General features: G+C 45.5%; 1 non-coding gene across 1 annotated transcript; it reads left to right on the top strand.

Annotated features, from left to right (window-relative positions):
- The first annotated feature begins 13,368 nt into the window (after window positions 1–13,368).
- TRNAW-CCA (transfer RNA tryptophan (anticodon CCA)) lies at window positions 13,369–13,442 on the top strand. The gene has a single exon. It is a non-coding gene; the product is annotated as a tRNA-Trp (tRNA).
- Window positions 13,443–25,113: the final 11,671 nt, after the last annotated feature.

A 25,113-nucleotide genomic window follows, 5' to 3' on the forward strand; every position in this document is an offset into this window, starting at 1 on the left:
TTCAATTGTATGATTTTCTTTACTGCACCTTTTATTTTCAAAATGCAGCCCAGCCCTAAGGCTGTTCTAAGCGAACGACTTTACCTTAATTCACCATTGATTCAATGTCTTGTAAGGATGGAGACCTGATGAGAATTTTTAGAAAGACTCATCCTGATTCTAGTGAAAGTTTGCCAGCTCGATTGGTAAGCATCATCCGTAAGGGGCTTCAAACTTTCTTCGAAATATAGGGTGCAGTAGCGCTTTCTGTCTAAAAGCTATAGGCGATCTGAAGCGTAGGCAGGACCGGGGTCTAGCACAATAGGAGATAACGTCGCTTAAAGCAAGTTCTTACAATAACACCCTCTTGGCGATGGAGAGGCTAGCCCGTCATCAATAGATCTCTTTCCACTCCTCAACCTTCTAGCAAAACGAAAAGTATTCAAACGCGGGCACCATGCTAGGTTGGTTGAATAAAGGAAAAATCTCGCCTGGGCTAACCAGGACAACCGGGACTCCAAGCAGACCTCGTCTAAGCTCTTGTACCGCATGTGGCAATCCAATCTCAGCTACCAAAAACATGGATCCAGCTTTTGAGCTAGACTTGCCTGTCTGATCATTATCTTTGAGATCAATCGCGTAATCTTTTTAGATTCTGTTTGTTTATTCGTTGATACACATTCCTTTCTCTGCTATGTTATGTGTATCTATGCAAGCTAAAGAGAGAGCTTTGCGCCATCTGTCAGTCCGGTCTATTTAAAAAAGGTCAAACACATATGAGACCGAGCTAGTTTAGGAATTAGTGCCGGCACGGCTTAAACACTATTCTAGAGTCCAGCCCCTTATACTTATAGTTCTGTTATTTTGGTTATTTAATAGTAAAAGGTAATATAGATCCTTTTTGTTGATGGTTGAGCTTCCCCGATCCTATCCATATCGCCCTATCGCCTTGGTTGCTTACTCGGCTATTTATTATTCTTACCTCCACCGCCCATGCTTTTCAAGCATTGAATGAAAGAAGACAACAACATGGTTTTTAGTGAGCCTCGAGTAGAGAATGAATAGGAGGGGGGGGCTTTCATTTTCCAAACATCCTATTCTTCCCTCGAAAAGTCACCCTATTTTCTGTAATATGATGGAAGAGAAAAAAATCTTGGGAGAGAGAAAGAGCAACCATAGATTGAAGATTGATGGGAGCTAATTCCTCTTATCTTATAATTAGTCTCTAAACGCTTAATACTTCTCCCCTCACTATCCTCACTAAACCTGAGGCATCTCGGCTCTGGTAGGTGGCTCCATACAGGGAAGGGTTCTTAGTATGGACAGTCAAAGTAGACTGAAAAAGAAAAGCAGCCTTATCCACTCGAGATAGGGCTAAGGAGGCCAATATCACAACATTCCTTATCGACTAATAGATCAAATGGATTGGAAAGTCGGCAGCTCATCCAAGTCCTCTTTTAAAGCAGTTCATAGTCTCTGATCTTTTCTAGGAAGTTACCGAGTTCGATTGAGATTGACTTAGAGGTCCTACCCTTGTCAACTTTCTAGTAGGTATAGACAGACTCCAGAGTTTGCATGTCTTACGAAGGCAGGAAATCCGTCTGAGTCCGAAGCAGGAAATTATGACTTAGAGTTTGTTGTGAGGAATTAGTGCTTTTGCTTTTATTTTAGACTAAGTAAGAGTAAAAAGTACTTTTAGTTGATAGAATGAGTGCAGGTTGCTACTTATGCGACAAGGGCCGTGCTGGATACTTTGAAAGGCCTAAGGAGGCCAACAGAACTACGTAATTTCGCTCTTCCCAAGGATGCTTACAGGTCTAGTTGTCATGGCATGGAAATAGTAAATGCCGCAGATCGTCTGCTTCAGCTAATGTGCTTCAATAGTCGGAGAAAGAGAAAACGTCAGTCTGACTGACGAAATGCCTTAACTATTTCGAATGAAGTTTGGGTGAGTGTTCTAAGAGCTAATTCATGTCAGTCTTTCACTCGCCCTTGAGGACTGCAAAGAGGATCTTACTGTAGACAGAAAGGAACCTTTGATAACAAGTCTTTCTATTGACTTACAGGGGAAATTGCATTGAAAGCAAAGAGAAGGCAAATTCCCTGAACTAGGAAAGCTGCGGGGAAGACCTGCAAGCTAAGACCAAGAGAAGCCAGTTGTACCTCTCCTTATTCGACCTCCGCCCAGAAGAAGCCTGAAGTCTGACTTCGGAAGTTGCTGTTCTCACTGACTCCTCTATTTAAAGGTCTCCATAAGCCGTAGATGAAGGGATTGAATTCTTATTCCTTCTAGGGGATTCTATTACTACACCTTTATGGGATCCAACTGTAACTCCAAAGAAAGAAGTTCGAAGCAGGAAATCCGTCATAGGAATCAGTCCCCGAAGCCGTAAGTAACCCATTCTATTTAGAATTAGTGTTACACTAGACCGTCCTTGGAATAGAAAAGGAAATTCCAATCTCGGAGATTCTTCTCTATATCTCTTTTGGTGCATTCACTCCCGTCCGCTTATAAGAAAGTCAAAAGCAAGGAAAACAGCAACTCGGAAAGCTCCTCTCTTCCTAAACCCTTTACTGCGTGAGGCAAGGTCGTTTAAGGCTAGTCAAGTCAGATTGAATCAAGTATGTTCTTTCTACTCCTACAGAAAGAAAGTAGTAAGATTTAGTTCAAATCCGATGGTCCCGCGAAGCCGGTCAACGTTAGCCAACAAGTCAAAACAAAAACAACGAGAAGGTAGCGAGAGGGTAAGTGAAGTGAGAACTTGATTCAAAGAAGACTTTCGGTTTGTGTGTCTAGTCTTTTTCTGGCCCAGGTAAACCGAACCAGGGAATACCTTAATTTGGACTTTCTCAGAGTTCCTTCTTCCTTGCCTTGTCCAATAGGCTCTTTTGCAGGATAGGCTTACAGAACAGAAGCTCGTGAAAACAGTCTTTCTATTGTGGCGAGCGGCATCATATATAAGATCCCGGCTGCATTTAGGAGTTCTCTTTCCCTGTAACTTTAAATTAAATAAGAGAAGAAAGCTGGCAGCGCAGGTTGGATCAACGCGTAGATTCCAGCTGTCCCTGTTGAATGATCGAGTAGCTTCGACTTCACCTTTTATCGAAATTGGGTGAGTGTTCACAAAGTGAAAAGCAGAATCTTAATCATAATAAGCTAACTATGTCGACTCAATGAATAACTGATTAGACCTCCTCTCTTATGATATTCGTTATTGAATTAACACCTAAATAACTAATAATGGGAACCTTTACCAATAAGCGTTATTCGTTAGGCCAAACTTAAAATAAAGCCCATAACAGAAACAGCAAACCCGGCCTCACATACCATTGAGATTGAAACGCCTCTATCCTCTGGCTTCCTTCTTCGTGTGGGAGCAGCGATGATGCCCAACTTCGTTCATGATGTCAGCAACTGGACATAAACAGAAAGACCATAGACCGCAGAGGATTTTAAGTTACCTTATTCGATATTCGATGGAACCATACCATAGCGGGGAGCCTGTAGTACATTTATGGGATCATGACAAAGACCTCCCCCTGCCTCTCCCGGGATCAGGAAACTAGCAAGCGGATCAGACTTGGTTGGAACGAACCAACTGCAAGGCGGCCTTCCTCGTTACATTTTCATAACCGCTTCCACTTATTTATTTGGATGGGGCAAATCCCACTATAACGTAGGCATAAAAAAAGAAGAGGTTTATGAAATCCAGCAACGCGGTGGTTTTGAAAGACACGGTTCGACAATACCTGTGATCGGAAAAGGTATGGCACATCTCGGGGCATAAACCAGCGAGGAGATAATTATGTATTTCCAGAAAGGAAAAGGGGGGCTTTACTCCACACTCCATGTCCCGCATAGAGAAGTCAATTCATCAACTGGCTTGGTGTCGGCGCTCGGCTTGAAGAACCGGAATTGGCGACTTTGCCTCCTCTCTTTGGATTGGAATAGTCTTATTTAGTAGACAGAGCTGGATGTTCATGTTAAAAGTTCCTTTTACCTCGTCTCTGAACACGTAACCCGAGTAGTGGCTTCTTTCTTTGCTTTGACTTCCAGCCCACCTTCACTAAGAAGCAACCAGCCCATAGGAATAAGGAAGATCAGCGGAAATGGCTAGCCCAGAATTAGCCGGTCGGCTTAATTTGGCGATAGATTAGCCTCAAGCCAATCAAAACCATCCTATCGGCGGAGGATTGGCATTGGAAGAGAGGCGTGAGACACTCTACTCTATTATCTAAGTGATTGAGATCTAATCAAACAAAAGGGATCCAATCCTTTCTTAGCCAGAAAAGGGGATCCTTCATTCTTTCGCACCGTATCTCCTCGGGTTCATGGAAGAGTCTGGATGCGAGAGAGAAAGACGGGTATTGTACTAATGGTCTTGACCCAGCCCCATGGAATCGGGAGACAAGTATGAACCCTTAACCTCTATTCTATTACATCAACCAGCAACCCAAGCAAGACTGAGGATCCGAGTTCAGCTGCTTTCTCAAGAGATTCAGGTTCGATAGCCACTTCCACTTCACATAAAGTTTAGGAGTTAGGAGCTTGATAACATCTTCTTTTTACGTGATTCGGCGATATGGATTTGCCCCAGTCTCCATTTTTCTTACTACATATAAATGGGAATCAAGAAAAGAATTGATTCCTCTTTTTAAAGACAGTAGAACAAAGAACTAAATATACATGACTGGCAGGTGACAAGGAATGGGGGGAGGGGGAAAGTCAGGTCATCTTCAGATTCCCGCCCTAAGCTAAAGGGAATTGATCAAGGGAGAACATGATCTCAGGTTTTCTTTCTACCCCGAGCTTCTATCTATTCTATCTATAATGTCTTCAACAAGCTAGCCAGTTCCAAGGGAAAAAAGACAGCATGTTTAGCCCGATATCTCTCATGTACCTTGGTTCCAGATCAATGAATGCGGAATAAATATTGGCGGTTTCCGATTCGTTACAGCTTGCTCACCATGCCATCGGGATCCGAGGATTGCTTTGTTTAAAAGAAACTTTTAATTCAAAGCGCTTAGTTGGGTTCAGCTCTATAGGTCGAAGCAGGTTGATTGGTTCAGGGCTACGCGCCTATCTGCTCTCTCAAGTCTAATACGCCCCTTATTCCCTTTTCTGTTAGGCCTGCCTTGCCTTGATTCAAATGACGTGGGTCGTCCAGTTCGTCATATCGCATCAGTGGAATCCTATTCTCCGCTTTCTTTTCTGAATACAGGACGAACAAGTAGTCCAAGTAGACCCATTAGGGGGAACGAGATGAAACCTTTCCATTTTATCTTCGATTGACTTTGAGCTAACGGGAGAAGTCCACTAAAGAACTTAACTCAAGAAGCCTAGTGAGGAGGGGGTTAATCTGAGCTACTATGCCTTGGTGGAATTAAAACCGGAGATCTTTTTAAGTTAAGAAGGAACTCAGTCGTGGACTGATTCCGACCCTTTACCAGAAGAAAACGGAGGAGCGGTATGGTTTCTATTAGAAAGGCTATTTCTTGAGTATCCAGAATAGTCTGTAGCGAAAAGCCTTCCTCATAGGCAAGGCAGGAGCTAGAAGCAACTCGCCAGACTCGAACTGGCACGGCTCGCATCAAGCCTATTCTTCCCTCAATAGAGTTTCTTTTGTTACGCAGTTCGAAAGCCTAAGCCTTTTGACATCTGCGGGCCCGCCGGCTAAACGAAAAGAGTCCTCTTTCCGGACTCCCCCTAGACCTCTGTCTGGCCTAGGGGACATCTCTAAGCTCTAGAGCTCCTGTCTCCTCACTAAAAGCGTAACCGGCACCAATCTCCCTTTCATCTTGGGGGCGACTCTATACCTTCCCGGCGCATCGTTACGTGCCCTCATTAACCTTCTGTAAGGCAAGATTCCTAATGGTGGGGGAGCCCTCTAAACCCACTTTCCCCCTCCCCCCCGCTTAGCGGGGGGCCTCGCAGTCGCCTTTGGCTCGAGCTACTTTTGCTTTCCGGTAACAGATAGCTTGCTGCCCAAGTCTACCTCCCAAAAGCGAGCCATATCGTAAAAAAACCAATCACCTCTAACACTTACAAAGACCTCTGAAGCGATCTTCTTATAGTAAGTAAGTTTAGATTAAGCCAACCTGCTAATCCCTAGATCTAGAGCTAGAGAAAGAAAAAGCAAGGCAACTTCCGTGACGAGTCAATTCGGATTGGATTGGAGTCTAGATCTTGGTGGGAAGTCCAATATCCAGTCATTTTGAGATGTAGGAAATGTCGCGCCATAAACTGAAAGGATATAATAAAAGGTGTATCCTATAATAGCCAAAGCAATCCATGATGTGACAAAGTGGATAGAGCTTTGAAGAAAGATAACACTGATGCTATACTATACATTGATCTTACCGCAACGCCCCTCCTTGCTTGCCTAAGAGTTCTTGCTTCAAGTTCACTTGCCTTGCTTCTTTCTTCCTTGGATGCTGTTGCATCATTAGATAGGACTTTCTTTGATCGTTCGCGCACAAGAAAAGAAGTCCGTAAGGTTGAAAAGGGATTTGTTTTTAACTCTAGCTCTGACTCAACGTTGGGATTCCTCCTTTTCAACAAGTTCTTTCAGAATCTGTTGATATGAGATTCAACCGATAGCGGATTAATAAAGTGCAGTCGATGTGACACAATACAACGACAAGCGAATCTGCTCTAATCTCACGGGTAGGTACTTAACAGGAGAGAGGGATCCGCGCTAGCCTATTTCGCGTTGGGAAACTCTACCGAAGTGTATGTGTTAAGGATATAGTCATTTCACCGATACGGATAACCGACTTGAGGAGGAAGACCCCTTTCATTTTTGAAGTACCTAGGGGTACTAATACTAAACAAAGGCAAGTTGGGAAGGATGTTTTTCCATTACCAAAGAGCCACAAAGGCGGATTAATAGCCGTCGGAATCCAACAAAGCAGTGTAGGATTAGGATAAATAGCTCCTAAATCCACTAACCCAGGAAGAATGCCATCAACTCCCTCCATCCAACAGCCGGTAAGCAAGGAATATTCCCAGTCAAACTGCTATTACCTGCTCGTCTATCCTCCAGGACAATAAGTATTTTCCCATCAACAGCCAATACAAAAAATTTCCATGATAGCCGAGGCTGCTAACAACCGAAAGAGGGACTGATAGGAGTTTGTTGCCGAAACCGTCTCGCTACCACAGGTTTCCCTTACCTACCGGAATGAAATACAGGAATTAGAACCAGAAACTGCCGGGATGAACAGATGGAGGTATTCACCCAATAGTAGCTACCCCATCACTGGGTATTGTTCCCCTACAACGCAGTGGTTAAGTTCTTTCTTTCCCCGATCTACTAGCTACACAGGGCCAAATAAGAGCTACACTGCTTCGTTGCCCTTATTGAATAGCCCTTGGTGCCTTAGGAATTTCGTATAGTATAAATCATCCGCATATCCTCGATACTCAATTTACTTTTACATCTCTCGTGCCACACAAACGGAATTTACTTAACTCGGTCAAAGAGAAATACAATTCGAAATGAGCGCACCATGAAAACGTTCTAATCCAACTTTGTCTGCTCTAAAGCATCCAGGCCATAAGCCAAGCATTGAATTCTTACCCCTTGGCTAATCCAACTCTAAACCTAAACTTCGGATTCAATCCAGCCCCAAGCCGGGGCTACCCTTTTTTTTACCTACCGGATCCAACGATTCGAGGTCTGCCCGCCCTAATGACCGAATGCGGCGGTCCCTCCCAATCGGTCATTAGGGCGGCACCCCGGTTTTCTGAGTGCCACCCGTAAACAGTTAAAAACAGAAAGTATCATGGTACGTCGTCCACGGGGTTTGGGAAGTGCCTTTGCTCCCTTTCCCAATCGTGGACGCGGTGACCTAATTCCAGATCGAGTCTGAAATCTCGACCTTTAAGGCTAGAATTCCATTTCATTTGTTCGAGAATTCTTAAGATTTGCTGCAGTTTGAGCGGAGAAGCCGTTTCCAGTCTAAGATCGTCAAAAAGCTTCTGGAGCATGTCCTTCCTTGGTTTCCTACCTTTTATTATAAAGAAAACTTTTTCAATGCGGTTTTTCAACCACATCGGATCAGGGGCTTCCGGCACCCCCATGGGGGGATTGGGAGCCTGTTGTGATGTGTGATGGGCCCACCACATTCTCCCCTGCTCCGGCAGCGTTCGCCGAATCCACTCGCTGCCTTACCGAGGAAGGCCCTATTTCTTCCCTGGGATCACTGTCTCGTGCCTCCGGGTTTCTTGAAGCGGGCTCGGCTTCGCTATTTTCCGTACCCTCACCTGATGGTGACCGGTTAAGGTATTTTAGCCAACTCTCCGAGCCACTGTTCCCTGAATTTGTCCCAGTTGCCATCCAAGGAACCACAGAGGCTCCTTCGGTAATAAGGAACAAAAATCCTAAACAAATAAGGAAGGAAAAACACCCGGGGAGGCCCAACTGACATAATGCAAAGGAGAGGGCCCGACCCCCCACCCTTCGCCTAATTCTTTTGAATCCCGGCCCGGTTTTTCCCCACTAACCAATTACGTTACGACCACTTAACAAACTTGGTTGACGAACATGGTTTATGCGCCGCTAATGTAGCGGCTTGTCGAGCATTTGCAAAATTCACACCATCCATTTCAAATAGGACTTGTCCCGTGGACACACGAGCAATCCAACCCGTAGGATTTCCCTTTCCTCTTCCCATTCTGACTTCTGTAGGTTTCCCGGTAATAGGGATATCCGCGAAAACTCTTACCCATATCTTACCATTTTTTCGGAATTGTCCGCTCATAGCACGATGGAAGTGTCCGATTATAGCCCGACGCGCTGCTTCAATGGCTCGATATGAAAGACGACCAGCTCTACAACTTTGAGTGCCATATCTTCCAAAACCTAGTTTTGTTCCGTCTGGTTCGCAACCCCTACTACATCTGCCTTTACGATATTTACTAAATTTCGTACGTTTCGGATATAGCACGTCCCTTTTTTTTTTACTATATGAAATCCACACTTTGACACCTGAGATTCCGTAACGAGTAGATACTTCCGCGGAAGCATAATCGATTTTCTGGTTAAATACATTACGAGATGTTTTTCCATACTTTCCGCATTCAGTTCTAGCTATTTCTGCGCCTTCAGATCGACCTGAACAACATATACGGATCCCCTCTACCCCTTCCCCTTATCATAGAAAAAAGACTAACCATGATACAAGGGCCTGCCTTTCAGTACGTGAAAACGGAAGTTAAACTCTTTCACTGTCTTACTTTGGCCCCTCTCTAGCCAAATCCAAAAATTGGAACAACTCCCGAGACACCGCCTAGAACTCACGCATATACCATGTCAGCCTCCACCTTCAGATCCTTACTGTCCATCTTTATCAGCCAACTCCCCCGTTTCTTGAAGGAATAGGTCCTGGGCCTGGACTTGCGCCAGGAGGGAATTCGCCACTTCTGCAAGGGCCTGCCTTCGAGCAGCAAGCTGGACCTCCCCTTGCAGAAATGGTTCCATTTGGGCGTGAAGCTCCGCCCGCTGCCTGGCCAGTGCTTGGTCGCGAGCCGAGTCCATGGCTCGGGCTTGCTCCAACCGGCTGTCAAGTGTCCCAAGAACTTCTTCGAGGCGCCGCAGTTCTAATTCACGACTGTCGGCGGGGGATTCAGTCAAGCGCCGAATCCCCTCTTCCACTCGATCGAGCTCCGCCACAAGGGCGTTAAGCTCGTCCCTTCCGCCAGGCGGCAGATTCAGATCCAAATGCACCGGGCGCTGCGAAGAACCGGCCCCGCTTCCATCCCCCCCTCCAGCTGGAGCCATCATCATGTGTAAGCTTTCTTCTCCAGCCGCAACAGAAAGCAAACCCGCAATCCACAGAATAATAAGACCATCACAACCAACGAAAATAAAAAATCGGATTGCCCTCTGTATGAAGGCACTTTGGATCTTCAGAATCAGGGCCTCACCCATCAAATCAAAGAAGATCCAAGTACATAACATCACCGGTGAAAGGATCAGGAAAGAAATAAGCAAGTGCTTAAGCACGATCTTAACATTTCGAATTCTTTTCAGTGATGGAAACAAGCCAACAAAACGTTTCATATCATGTTGAGCTTGAGCCCTCTTTCACTAAGTAGTGCTGTCCTTTACTGTTAGATGTGGGACTTGCACACCAACACCAATACTAATGGGATGTGTGTCTCCTAAGGGAGACTAACGGAAGTTTCCTTCCTCCATCGTCATCAGTAAAAAAGCTTAGTGACCACCTCCCCCAATTACCCGCTTACTCGCTATTGACGCCTCAGCAGTCGGTAATTGAGTTCAATGCCAGTAGCCGGCTCCTCACCCTGGAATGGGGTATGAACCGCCAATTGACCTGTTCCAAAACTGGACCGCTATGCGGCACCTGAGACTCCTCTAGATGAGTCAAATCTTTCCGTGTAACCCATGGCTTGGTATGACCAAGGAAGTTAGCTTATCCCAGTTTCTCACGCTGTAAGGGAGAGGCCCCTCTCACTGAACACCAACCCAATCTAGAAGAAAGACTCAAAGTGACTACATCTCCTTCGGACCCTGACGTGAACGGCAGCTTTCATTGAGTCTAAGTTTGATGATCGAACATTCTTTCGATTGCATGTGTTAAGCAAAGCACGCACAATTGAACAAAAGATAGAAGATCAAACTCCTCAATAGTCAGATAGGATCGTAGGCGTACGGTGACCGGCTTCGCGAGACCTTATCGGTCTACTCAAGGCGTTGCTCTATTGGGCGCAGCTTTCTTGATCTAGCTTTCTGACTAACTGAATAGGCTCTTTTCAATTCTTTCTTCTCTTACGATATTTCGGTCACATTACTTCGAAAAGCGTCCTTAATCTTATATACGATACCACCCACTTCCTCCCTTTCTTCCCCTGTTCCGGAGATCGATAGAGCCCTCTCGAAACCTAGCTGTGTGAGTTGGGGGGCAATGTGCAAGCAACTTCATACCCGAATGGCTACTTTTTCCTTTCTCCTGCAAGGTATAGAACAACTAAGGGTACTGGTCCTGCCTGCTCGCTTTGGTTCTGCTTCTTGGTCAGCACAGAAGCAGGTTCTGAAAGACAACCAGCCATTGAGAATCACTATTGTGGTTCCTAATCGGGATGGAGATTCCGGTCCGGTGTAGGGGACACCTTATTCTTGATCTAGGGCTCAAAAGTAGCCTGCGCTAAGCAGGGACCTCTTTGGTTCCATCTGTCCACATTCTTCTTCCATCTAGGGGAATTCGGGCTTGATTGTTCCGTGTAGTCGATTTGCTCAGTGCCCCCCCATGAACAAAGTCCATGAGCTCGAGAAGAGAAGTCAGGCCTTCGGTCAAGAGAGGTCCGGCCCTTCCTAATCATTCTGAATTCGTTGCGGGCTTCTTTCGAGCTGATCAGTCAGCTTCCAGTTACCCAACCAATCCTGTTGATCCTTACCTACGGAAAGGGGTTTTTGAGGTAAGAGAAGCCCTCGTCCATCTTTCGGTGATCAGGAGAGTAAGCCGGAGATAGGTCCGTGTTTTCGTCAGCTACAACGTATTTGATTGAAAATCTTCTTAGCCGAAGAAGCCCAATGAACTGATCGAGGAGCAGCAATAAATGGGCTGACAACATGGACAGCATAAATCAGTCCCCCAGCGTCGGTAGAATGCACTGGAAGAGGTTTTTCGACTGGTCTATTCATGATTGATACATCTTCTCTGATGCACCCTCTAGATTTCATTGGGCTATCCAGTCACCCGATGCTCCAATCGATCGAGGTTAGTGGTGACAACGAAAAGGCTTTTTTTTTAAGCCAGCTGCGGCTTCTTTCAGTGATAGCTTTTGTGGCTAGCTCATTATCTTGGTAAAAACGAAAAAAGACTATTTCTTTAGTGGCAGTGGCCAAGCAAAATAGCTCAAAGATGAATCGCCCGCCCCCCCTCCTATTCATTGTGAAAACCCGGCAACTTTCTATATATATAAATATTAATATAACGAACTCGGAGAAGTAAGATGGGGGCGATTGGCGCATGGGTTGACTTTATCCTTTCCGGCAGTCCCTTAGCCAAAAGTTAGCTGATAAGGAATGGTCCGTTTTTTAGTATTAATCCAGCGACTGGCCTTGCCTTATCGAATAGGGGCGATATCCGAAGTATGGTTAGCTCGCTAGTTATATGCTTAACACATGCATCTGAGGTCAGAGGTGCCGCTAAGGTGAACGCTCAGCTTCAACTCTGACTTTCTATTTGAAGTGCACTGAAGGTTAACTATGTCAATCTACAACTCAATGTGATTGGCTTCGTCCGGGCTCAGTCTCTTCCGGCCGCCTCATCCTACTTACTCCACTCGCTATGTTTTGCTGCCAAACGGACGGACTCTATAGGGTAGGGGCGCCCTAAGTAAACAAGTCGGCTACTGCTGATCGTAGCGTAGTAGGCAGAAGTTGAGGAGATTGATTTGTTGAGCGAGCAGCAAACCGGATCTGAGAACTTGAGAGATGAATGGCGTTGTTCGCTTGGGAATGGGATGAGACTGGACCTGCCGTCTTTCACATGAAGGTTTATGGAAGGTATGGTCTTTATGTTGGCATGGATCGGATCTGCTTTTCGGATATAGTAAGTTTCAGATCTATCTCTTGTAGGGCTAGCTCCCCGTTAAGCGACTAAGGTAGTGCTCCCTATCTTCGCAAGTTAGCAGGAACTATTTCGCATAGCCGATCTGTATACTAGAATATGCATCTACGACTAGCTACAGGAACTAGATGAAAACTTCTACAACAGGGAAGAATGCATTCTGACATCGAGTCCTCAATCAATGTAGATGATTCAACAAGGTAGACCGAAGCAACTCGTCAATCAGCTATCACCACATCGTTGCCGAGAATGGCATAGCGATCAAACTAGTGACTGTCTACGGCTTATGCCTTCACTCGGGGGAGAGCACCCATCCAAAAAGCAGAAAAGTGAAGAAGTGCAGTTAGTTTTGAAAGCCAAACCCTCGGATGGACCTAAACTAGACTCAGTCCGAGCTCCTGCAAGAGGGTCCAAAGTAGAGTGGCATGGAATCGGCCGGAAAAGACAGATATGAGAATTGCGTATATTGAGTGAGATGCCGCTTCAAAGATGCTGCTTACCTAGGATGGTGTGCCTTTCGCTCCTTTGGCTTTCTTTCTCCCGGAGACCATGCCATTCCTCGACCCACTCAAGCTCAAGCCTTCAAAGTCAGATGAGGAGCTGGCTTCCCTCAAAGTAGCTCTGGCTGACTTGCCCGTTCCGCTTCTCTCCCGCTTTTGGGCGGTTCTTCCTCCAGCAGCCTATTCTTTCACAGCTTCTATGCCAAGGGCTTCTTTATTATAGAATTATCTTATGCATGCAAGATGTATTGGGGTCACATAAAATGGATTATTATTATTAAAATGAAAAGCGCTCTTAGTTCAGTTCGGTAGAACGCGGGTCTCCAAAACCCGATGTCGTAGGTTCAAATCCTACAGAGCGTGATTCCATTCTTGTTAGATCGAGAATGACAATGAAATAATTGAACAGCAGTCTAAAGTCTGAATTTGACCTCCTGTGGATTAGGGTTAAAACAAAGAAAAGAAATAGGAGGTCAATAAACAAAAGAGATGTTAATTAATCAAAGGTCCAAAAGCGGAGGCAGTTCCAGTCCTTGTCGCAGCGCAGTAGTGAGTAGGTGATCCAACACCAGAGATAAAAAAAAGACGCAGCAGATTCATATACTGACCTTAGTTAGATAGATCGTTTACCTAGGTACAGAATGAGACCCGCTAGTGAGGTCCATATCGGTAATAGAAAGACCTGCCACCAAAAGCATTCGGAGCAGAAGTAGACCCTTCCCCCGCCATAATAGCACCACCTAGCTTCGCTGCATCGGGATAGTAGTTGCACATATCTTTTTCTAGTGATCGAAATAGGGATAATTAAACCAATGATAGAGTTGACCTAGCCTAGCGACATCCATCCCCTGTCTCCGACCGGGAGATAGAGACTACTTCATGCGCAACTTCAACATCTCCTGCCCTTGCGTAAAAGGGGTAGGCCTTTTTTTTTCAAGACCCCCTTTCGGAAAACGCATTGGCTTTCACTCAAGTTCGAGATCCATTAAATTAAATAAAGCAAAAAATGCACGTTACAGACGAAAGTGTTCATTGGCGAATAAAGAGAATCCAAGCTATGCAAAAACGGATTTCACTCATTTTCTTAGCCCTCAATCTCTTTCTGACACAGGGCTGAGCGCTCTAGAAGCGAAATAATTACCCTCGCGGGGTTGATGAACCTGCCTTTTTGGTTGGCGTGGGGTGAAAGACCTCGCAGCGGAAACGAAAGAAGGACCTGTACTGCTTAGAGGGAGTTCACTTGCTTTCTTAATGCGTTCGTGTCCCTCAGCCTAGCTGCTGAATTGCCGACTAGACCTAGCAGCAGAAAGGCCGCTATTCCTGCTGACTAGCTTATCGCGAACTATGCTACGCTCCGTTCGCTTGCTTGCTACTCACTGTAACTCCGCATTCATTAGCTCTAAAGCCAACAAACAAGTCAACTTCAAAAGCTTACTCTTCTCCTTTACTGTACCGATAGGTGCGGGAGCTGGCCTCTGATGGACTCAAACTCGAGGCGAAGGTGCATGAGGAACTAAGACGTTGCGGATCTCGGGCCTTCTGCAGCTTCTTGGCACAGCCACAAGCGGAATATGTAGAGCATAACTCCTCCTCCATGGAGGAGGGCTGGTGCCAATGGTCCCTCATTATTGTGTAAAACTCCAGGATAGGCCGATTGTCTCGATATGCAGTAGGGAGCTCCTGGAACACCAAATAAGCAATGGCAAGGCTGGCCTATCTTTTCTTTCTTGCTTGTTAGAATTGATATTGAATCTAAATTCTAGAGAAAGGAGAAGAGCAGCGACACCGATAGCAAATCGCACAAGAGGCGAAAGCTTTGGAAGTCGCTCGAGAGATGGAGATAGGCGAAACACTTGACTTTACAGAGTACGATCGATGGTGGACGGAGGGTCTAAAGAGATCTTACAGAGGAGACATGGTAGGCGATTGGTAAGCCGATGTTCTGATTCATTTTTCTAGTTTTAGACACAGAGAATGCCTGTTGAAGAATGAGCCGGCGACTAGTAAAGCCGCTGGAGAAGTGTTTGAGGCAGAAGGTATCCATTGATGCACCTTTAGTTTAGCATCAACTTTTGTGTTGTGCTCTGACGGCTCAGCACGAAGGTGCTTACGAGACGCTACTCGGAATTAGCTACAGGCGGCCAGAGTTGGGAAGGATTGGGCGGCAAGCACACAGTCGATGAAGTAGATCCGGCCCAGGGTGTTACCCTGCACTTGTAAGACGGCCCATACAGTACCAGGGAGGAAGCCAAAAAAAACGTTAAGTTAATATTCCAGCGGAGATGAGGACCATCAGACACCGATTCTGAGGATTCAAGACACAATACAAGAGAGAGATGGAGTCATCTGGTTGCAACACGACTTGGGAAACCTTTTTGATGAGCAGCTCTACTGGTGTACGATAAAGACTATGAAGCGCTGGAAGAAGACTTCAGGCAGGTCATCGATAGTTGACGCATGTCATTACAAGAGGGACCTGGGGAGGAGCACTTTACTGTACTTCAGCATTACCAGCATCTAGTCTTTAGACAAGCAATTATTGGAGCCAGCCTATGAGGCACAAAAGGACAGATGGCATTACCAAGAACCGGAGATGGGACAACTTCTGCATTTTTGTTTAGGGCTTAACCACACTAAGATTTTTTTCAGTCTAATAGCTGTAATAGCCTACTGCATTTACTCTCTAACGCGCCTGGGAATAGATTCCACGGTAAATTGCAATAGTCAATAAGATCTGAGGCTGTCAAAGCTCAATTGCTAGATTTCGTTCTTGTGCTTATAGGCTATTCAACGGCTGAGACTTCGTCCCTAACATCCTTCTCTAAAGGGTAAGAGGCTACCTACCTACTAATATTTCACTCTGTAGGGCTTGGTAACAAATCATATAAAGACAGATTTCCGGAAGGAATCATAATCTCATCCCTTGCTGATCAATCACAGGATGGGATTTAACGAAGGCCAGGAAGTCAGAATTGATCTTTCCATTTAATCTATTTCAACACTCTGATTACTTTTGAATCTTATCCGTTAGAAGCTATAGGCTAAGCTGTTGAATAGGATTCCGTCCCTCATTCCTATGCTCTAGTAGGCCGGGAAATGCTGCCAGAGATTAAGATGGAGGACTAGCCCGCCGTTTTTCCTCGATATCTTGAGTTAGGAAAACCGGATACAGAGAAGGCTACGGAGAAGCAACTATTTAGATTGTTTCTGATATTCCTCTTGGCGCGCATTCCCGTTCTTTGTAAGATCTTGTGGTCAAGGGGCTAATTGACTCGCATGCTTACCGCGGAGCGGAAGTTAGTACTTAAGCGGACTTAGCCGCTGATTGAACTGATCTCGAAGCGGACCGGGTTGCTAGTACGGCGGGAAGGGTAGGATTTGAGGGGGCAAGGAGTCGTTTCTTTTCCGCCAGAATAGCAATGCCAATACCTTACCTCCTTTTCCTACTCCTCCTTCTCAGTCCCTTAGGCTCCCCTAATTAGTTGAATCCTGCTCCCAGAAACAGGAAAGCAAACAAGCCACCAGCACTTCAATCCGTAAAGCCACTCGCTTTCTTCCTCTTCCTTTTCACATTGTATTTCAGATCCTCCACCTAGCCAAGTAGGTCTCAAAAGGTTCGCCCCGCGCTTAGTCGCCGCAAGCTCCATATAGGGTGTTACTTTGCGGGCTACTGAATAGAATCTTCGGTTAAAGGCATTTACCATATCGGCGCAACTATTGATCGAGTTCGGCGCGAGGCGTGTATACCACGTGAATGCGACACCCGGCAGAAAAGTGCTTCAACAACAAACTCTCATCGTGAGCTGTGTCTCCGCTGGCAATTTATTAATAACTAATATGCTGCTCTGCGAGATCTCCCCACTTCCATCATACAACCGAAACCCGCTAATGCTAAGGAAGGAGCGAGGCGAGATCCATCAGAGGTGTGCTAGACCGGTAGAAGGAGTGTGGGAGACTCGTTAAAAGAAACTTATAAAGATGCTTGCCAAGTGGATCAAGGCAGTGCCTTTTGATTTTACTTGCTGACGAGTTGGCCGTGGAGGATGCGGCCTGTCAGGAAGATCGGCTTTGGTGCTCGATTGCTTAGAAGGCTAATTTTGAGCTTGTGTTCGCTCTCTCCTGTCATGCATCATAGCTGGGTGGAACACAAAGACATACATCGATTTCTTTTTACCAAGATTTATATATTTGGATAATATGAGGGATTTTTCGCTAAACAGAGAACTATACCTAAGAACATAGAGTTTTCGCCGCTGAGAGATCACTATTCTCCCTCCTCGTGGATGAAAGGAAGCAATGCCAAGTGTCAAGGGTACCCAGCAAAATAGAAAGAAAATGCGAGCGCCATGCTATCAAGAAAGAGAACCAGCCCCTCTTCAGTATAGGCAGGTCTTTCTTTAGAACAGATTCATTCCAGAACAGAAAACCTAATTTAGAATCAGAATCGCGCTTGGAGCCTATCGCTAGAACGAACAACACACCTGCGACCAGACTTGCTACGCTAGTAGGGCTTGTGGGCAAAGCAAGAGATCTTATTTTATCCTTAAGGATAGGGAAGTCTACCTCAACCTCGGGGGGAGATATCGGAATAAAGTGCCCTGCCTCTGGATTCCTTGATTGATCTTGTCTTATGAATAGATAGGAAGAGAATCTGATCAATCTAGGCAATCTTGTCCGAAAGAATCACAAAGTCCCGTAACCCGCCTAAGCGTGTGAGTCATAGACTTTGTACACCTTCGCTCGTCACTTCACTTACTGAACTTACCGAAACTCGCTACCGTAAGATCACAGAAAGACGTATTCACCTTAAAGTCTAGGCCTACCTTCTATCTATAGGCTCAAGGGACGGTATGAGTTCTCTGCGATTAGACTCTGAACTCTTCTGGCCTGAACAAGATCACATCCAAAACATCAAGGACAGGGGGGAAAAGCCATTGCCAAGGGTGGTGATGGAAAGCCAAACGATGGTAGGCCGGACTACGAGGAGAAGAAGAAAGCATATGTGCCCAGAGGTGGGTGCTAAATAAATATGCAAGGGGCCACATGCCATGAGGGAATGCCCCAAGCTTGGGTCCTTGAATACCTTGCTTTCCCACCGCAATGAGAAAAATAAGGGGGGGCCTTTTCTTCTCACTTGAGAGATGCGATTTTAAAGAAGAGAAGAGGTTATATCAGTTAATCACCTCTAATGATAATGAATCAGATCCCCTCCCCTTTCCTATTCAGCTTTGCCGTCTCTTTCAGGAGAATGGATGTAAACAGCCGACTTCGATGACTTTTCTTCAACCGGTGCAGGCCTAGTTGGAACTCTAGTTACCGCTCCTTGCCTATCTAAAGCATTTATTTCATAGAACGACTTGCCCTAATAGAAAGTAGCCCCTCTAACGATGAGAAACTGAGTCGGTGAGGAGAATTCCTTCACTTCAAGTCACTTCCTTTGACCGGTTAATAGAAAGATTTTATATAGCATACATTCCTGGGGGGAAGCCCTTATTTGGATGTCCCTTCGTCCTCAAAGAACCTCTTGTTCCTTCCTCCATCTTCTATGGCTAAAAGTACGGGTATTGCTGCACAGCTGAAACTACTTACTCTGTACGAAGAACCAGGCCATGAGCAGACTCATACTGAACCGTAGCCCCTACTTGCCCAACCAACCTGCTAACACCGGCCTTCAACCCATAGCTTTTCCGTTTGCCTGATCCCTTGCCTTATAGGTTCATTGAACTAGTTTCCTTCCCGAGGATCACTGAACTACCTTAGAGGTTCACTCACTTGAAAGCGTCTTCGAGTTATCATCAAATAAATGCATGGGTTTTTTCATCGCTACTTTTTCTTCCCGTATAGAACGAGTTCCGTCCCTTTCGACATACGCCCTACTCCCTTCATGTTCCCGAGGTCAATTAAAGGATCCGTTCCCCCTACCTGTCGAGATAGACACAGGCGGTAGTCTCATTACTAATGCCACTGGCAGGTGATCGGTTTAGTTCTGGATCATCTACGCCTCTGGTCCTTTTCTACGCTACGATCTTTGATTCAAAAAAGCCCAAAAAAGTGTGATTTCATTGTTTTCATCAAGGTCCGTTGTTGTGACTGGAAGAATGGATTCTGAATCGGATGCCCTATCTTCCTTCCCCTTATTCTGAGTGAGGACATATCCTAATGTAATGGTAATGAACTAGACGACCTCGGAAGGAACCATTAGAGGAGAAGGGTGGTCGTAGATCAGGTGAGGAAGGTTACTGGCCCAATATGAAGGAAAACGTATAAGATTCTGTGAGTACCTGTTGCTGTATGAGATCTCTAAGGCATGCATACCAAATGTAGAGAAAGTTAGAGGAAAGCCTTAAAGTAAAGTAATTTCAGCTTATTCGTCCAAACATTATATTATATAGGCCTGACCCTGGTTGTGGGAAAGACTTTTTCAATTGCCATTCCCGATCGAAAAAGAAAGCCAGGAAGCTAGACCAAGGAAGCAAACCTCCGCGTGTTATGCGAGTTTTGTCTATGGGAATTTGAAAGATGTTTATAGGAATAAAAGAACATGGTTTTGATTCCTATAGGGACTAGCAAACTTGTCTTGACCCCTATCCTAAAAAGCAAAGCGGGGCCAAGAATCTACTGCAACTAGCTCTAAGCTAGATACCAGAAGGACACTTAACTGGAAGGGAAAATGCCCTGTTAGCAGGACAAATAAAGACTTTTTGCGAGGAATGTTTTCGCACATAGGTAACCACTAGCTGGCAAAGCCCTCCGAGATGCAAGAATGGGAAGGGAGTCAAAGACTGATTGCCCTAAGGGATTTATTGGTGTTAGCACTTTCCCTCTTACCTTCGTCACCTTGCCTTGGGTCCTTACTCGCTGTTGGGATAGAAGCCAGCTTAGTCTCACTATGTTCAACTAAGCCACTTTGTCCCTTACAAGAAGATCACTAGTATAAGAACCACACCCGCGGCCAGAGAAAAAATAGGGTTTGCACAATTCCATTTCTAATAGAATGCCATCTTTAGCAAAAGCAAAGGAGGATTGATCTACGAATGCCGGGTTATCGAATCTCCTGTTAGGCGCGCCAGCCCTGTTTTCAGGAATTATTGAATCAGAAGCATCTCGGGAGTCATAGACTGTTTTCGACGTGAAGAAGACTCGGTTGTAGATCGCTAGGCCCCTTATTAAAAATTTCTATAGGAAGATTCATATGAAAGGCTAGGCACCTTCCCCCCGGTCAAATAAGGCGCACCTTTCATAAAGTTTGATAGAACTAATGCTACATCTGATCTGCTAATAAAATGAGATATTCTATCTCTTCCTCGGAACAGGTGAATCATAAATTTTATTCACCTAGGAGAACGCTTGAAAACACGATTAGGATAGACCTTTTCCGCGCAGTACCACACAATGAAGTTGATGGCAAAGCGCGAAGAGCGGCCAATAAGACAGGAATTCCAACGGTTGGCCGGTTGCAAACCAAACGCGAAAATTCAAGGGCAGATTCTATTAGGATTACTTGATAGCCGCCTTAGCCTAATATAGAGGATAGAGGGCTGACAATAACAGATCTCTTTTCTTTCCCTAAGGCTTTAGTTGCTTTGTCCTTGCTAAGCCTATAAGCGCCTAAGTGATTGTGAAGTCTGATTTGTTCCCGAGGGATTCTAATAGACTTTTTGGACTCCTCCTTTTTAGCGAGTGTAGGATTTATGTTACAGGTCTGGGGTTCCCGTTATCACTAGTCTTAGTGCCCCTAGATTCTATAAATCTTCTTTTGGTGGACTCTGAGGCTATGTTATAGTAGGAATGCTTGCTGGCTTGCACTTTATCTTAGACGTCTATCTCACTGTGAAACTCCTAGTTCTAAGACTAGGGATCCGTTGACTACGCATCTTCATCTGTATTTTGATGATAGTCATATGGACCCAGTGAAGCGCCGCTGTCCCTATGACTTTTGCTCTTAGCTGCAGCCCTATCAGGTATGTTTGTTGGTTTGTATCTTGTTTGTTTATGATCTCCTGCTTTGTCGTTACTTCTCGCGATGTCTATAGCAAGGTAGAAAAGAGGCTCCTAGCGTGAAGGTAGCTTGCTTTAGTTTTATCCCTTCGGGGGAAGTAGCAACAGCCTTTATCTAATCGACTATTTAACCATCTCACCTGAAAGTCACTCGCTACCTTAAGGCATGCCTTTACTCCAACAGCTAACTCGACGGGACTTTGCTTTGCCGGGGAAGAACTCCGAATGAATACCTTTCGCCTTTGATTGGATGCCCTGATCCAATGGCTTCATGCCCAAGGGGAGCACACTCTTTATGATTTCACTAGCCGTCGTAGAAGGCAAATCCGATCTATGCCCAAACCACCAGGACGAGAGAATCTGTATCTGATCCTTCCTGGGAGTGGGAGGAGACAGAGTCAAATCAATCGACAACAAAAGGAGTCAGTGTGCCACGAGTGACTCCTTGTGCACCGTCGTCTTCCCGCATGGGATTCGTGAACAGGAAAAGAAAAGACCTCTAGCTCCTGGCCCGAAAAAAAGCATTTGAACAAGACCACGGACACCATCACTAAATCATATTGACTATCCGAAAGCCTACCTTATCAAGCTAATCAAATAATCTCTGTCAACAATTGGTTCACATTCATTCCCAGCTAACCGTGAACAGAGTGACTATTGGGCAAGAGGGACGCCTCCTTAGTGGTACTTTCTTTATTCAACAATCATTCCCATGGTCATAGTTCCTTTCGTTAGCTTTAGAAAGGGGATTCCCCCGGCCCGGGATCTACTAGGAATCGCCTTGAGGCCTGGAGCAAGGCTTTTTTCAAATAAGCCTTCCAACTTAGGCCATTTCCGTCTACGGATCCTATTGCCTTGACTCCTACTGCCCTACCGCCAAGACCCACAAGAGCAGCGGATGAGATAGGAGCACAGGGATGAAGCTACAGTTAAACAGACCATCTCCCACTTCTCCTGATGGCGTCTTAGCTACTTAAGCGTGGAGAAGGTTCTCTTTATACGCAAGGGGCACATAGGGAAGAAAAGAAAGAACAGAAAAACAAGGAACTCACTTTCAGGCACGGCTTCGCCTTGTTACCAACTGTGCTCTATCAGGCTTACCAGAAACTATTGGAATAGATCCACACTTAATCTTATATATAGCATCTTATCTTCGGGGTTGTTTTGATCGGAATTAGCACTCTGCTTTGTCGGTGAGGAGAAAGACTTTGTTTAGGACTTTGTTCTTGATCTGGGATCGGGGAAAACGTTTACCTTTTTTTTAGTAGCTCTCTTTCTGAACCAATAGATCCCGTACAAAAAGCATCTCCATCCGAAGTGTGTCTGTCATCCCGAGCGTTGTTTGGGCAGTTCATACGAGAAGGATGGAGTCCAGAACCTGGCATTTGAGGACCCAGTTGGAGTACCGAGGGGACGAGAGCCTTGAAAGCCCCTTTTAGCTTAACCCTTACTACAATCGAGACTAGGAAGTTAGATCCTGCCCTCCGCTCGAAGAGCGACAAGCTGTAATGTCAGCTTTGGCTTTCCTTTACCTTTAAGGCGGCGAAAAGAGTAGCTGAAGCTTTAAGAAAGAAAGGGTGCTTTCAAAAGAACCCCTCGTGAGTGAGTGATTCCAGATAGATTGAAGACGATTTCTGGCATCCTTTACTTTCTTTAGTACTTTCCCCTGGCCTGGATAGATAGAGTTGAAATGTGAGTGACTGGCACCAACCACTAGTTGATTAGAAATGTCAACCCGGAGTGACACTCCAAGATCAAGAATGTTAATCGAAATGACTGGCTTCAACACTTTCTTTTCGTCTTTTCGAAGGCTATCTTGCCTCTTTCCGAGAATGAATGACACTAATCAGAAGTGAATCCCACCTATATGCTTTCGTGCTTTAGCTTCCCACCTGATTGATTTGCTAACCGATTTGCCTAAATGCAGCTCGATCCGGCTTCAGTCCTTTGTTTTGGCACAGCACAGGTTTGTGAAAGCTGTTCATCTGCCCTTGTTCCTCCAGCTTTCCTTGAGTAGTAGAGTAGGATTGGTGACGTTTACTATAGGAATCCAATGCGATGAAAAGACTAGCTTTGTTACCGATCCATGACCGGATGTTCGTCTTTCCTGCTCGACTTGGTGACTAAGACTGAGACTGTCAATCTATAAGCGGAAGGAAGAAGGTGCAGCCTAGTCTCTGTCCGTGGTTGAGGGATTGACTATTTGATTTCGTTCGAAAAAAGAGCAATTTGCTATTCCCTAACCTAAAGACTAGTTGCCTTTCAGGGCAATCTCGAATCGGCTCTCATTCCTGCTTGAATGAAAAGGCCAATCAATCTTATGAGAGAGCCCTGCCCCCGGCCGTAAAGCTAAGACTCCCTTTCGGGTGCTGCCGGTCTGGATTGATGCCTTTCCTTCTTTCCAGGATTAAGGATCTCCCAAAAGAATGACCTCAGGAACTGTCAATGGGAAATCCCGCCATGCCATCGAGGGGCTAGTGTGACCATCCATAGCATACGACGGGCGAGAGGGGTACGTGGTGGCTCAGTGTGTCTACCAGTTTCAGGTGAGGCTATTCGGAGATCCAGGGCGAGTCCCGAAGGTCTGCATGAGGCTGAGCTAAGAAGCTGGCTAAATCTATCATGGGGATGCCCGATTTGCGATTGAGCTAGCCGATAAGTAGGATTTCTCCGGTCTGGCATGAGCCACTCCATTCCTACTTCCACTCAAGAAAAAATAGAAGATTCTCGTGCCCTACCTCCAGAGTGGGATATGGAGGAGTGCGTACGGTGATTTCGGACCTTTGGGGGCCGAGAGGGGTTCATGCATCGGCATTACGTAGGATTTTTTTCAATGGATGGATCAACTGCCTATGCTACTGGATTTGCTATTGATGCAGGGTGCACTTTTTCTCTTAATCTATTGCATAATCAAAAACTGATTCGACTAATGAATCAACTACTGAACCAATAGAAGATCATCTCTACCACGAGCATCGGGCTATCGATCACGCTCATCAGGCTCATAATCTTCATCCCGAGCATCTGAGTCAACAGAACTGGAGCATCTTCAGCAGGCTAAATCGCTTAATCTGGACCTTACACTACGATGACTTATACTTATCTTGCTACTCGTGCTGGTGAATCCTGCCGCCGCCTAAGAACGTTAGAGTAAGGGGAGGAGTACAAGCATCTTGAACTCTTACCTACACTATATAAGAAAAAAACATTCCAAAAGGGAATTCCCTGGCGTTCATTCAAGCTCCTATTTCGAAGTAAGCCTATTCTCAAGAGCACTTGGTGTGGTCTGATTGGTATCTTTTTTGTTCTACATGAAGGTACTCGAAGTCTGCATGTGGCTTAGCTTAGCAGGCTCAGCAGCAGTAACAATCTAGGCGGCTACCCTGTCTCATATGGGTTGAGAATCTTCTCCCCTTCTTCTGAACAGAAGGCATTTAAGCATTACGACTGAATGAATCAGAGTTTTGTCATCAGGAGGAACAATGCCGCGGTCAATAGTGAGACCCGCACCTTTTGGGTTATTTCGTCGATGCGTTATCCTCTCTTTTTCCTTCAATAGGTATGTTCTCTCCTTTCTTTATTAAGATCGACCCTTAAGTCGTGCTACCTGATTCCTCACTTTATGGACCGGAATAGAGCTCTTCATTTAGCACAACCCTCTCACTCCTAGGCGTCAGTCCATGCGAGAACTCCATGCGTACGTACTACACCTACCGTGCTTCAAGTACAAGTTATATATATGCGTACGTACTACACCTACCCTACTTCTCGTACAAGTTATATATAAAGGGCCCGTACCGTGACTTAGAGTTCATAGTGCTGGTAAAAAGAAAGATAGAGGCTTTAAAGTGAAGGAGAAGCGAGAAGGTAGTACATAGTAACAAGGCTCTTTAAGCCTGGAAAGCCAAGCCGAACTTCTCTTTGTCATCGTACCCCAAGCAGCTGTTAACGCATGCTGAAGCAAAGTTAAAATAAAATAAACCGAACAACCAACACCCGAGCGCCACTGCTAGGCTCATTCAATCGGGCGCCCCTT

Source organism: Arachis ipaensis, chromosome B8 (genome assembly GCF_059453495.1).
Source record: "Arachis ipaensis isolate K30076 ecotype BB chromosome B8, ASM5945349v1, whole genome shotgun sequence".
Lineage (NCBI taxonomy): Eukaryota > Viridiplantae > Streptophyta > Magnoliopsida > Fabales > Fabaceae > Arachis > Arachis ipaensis.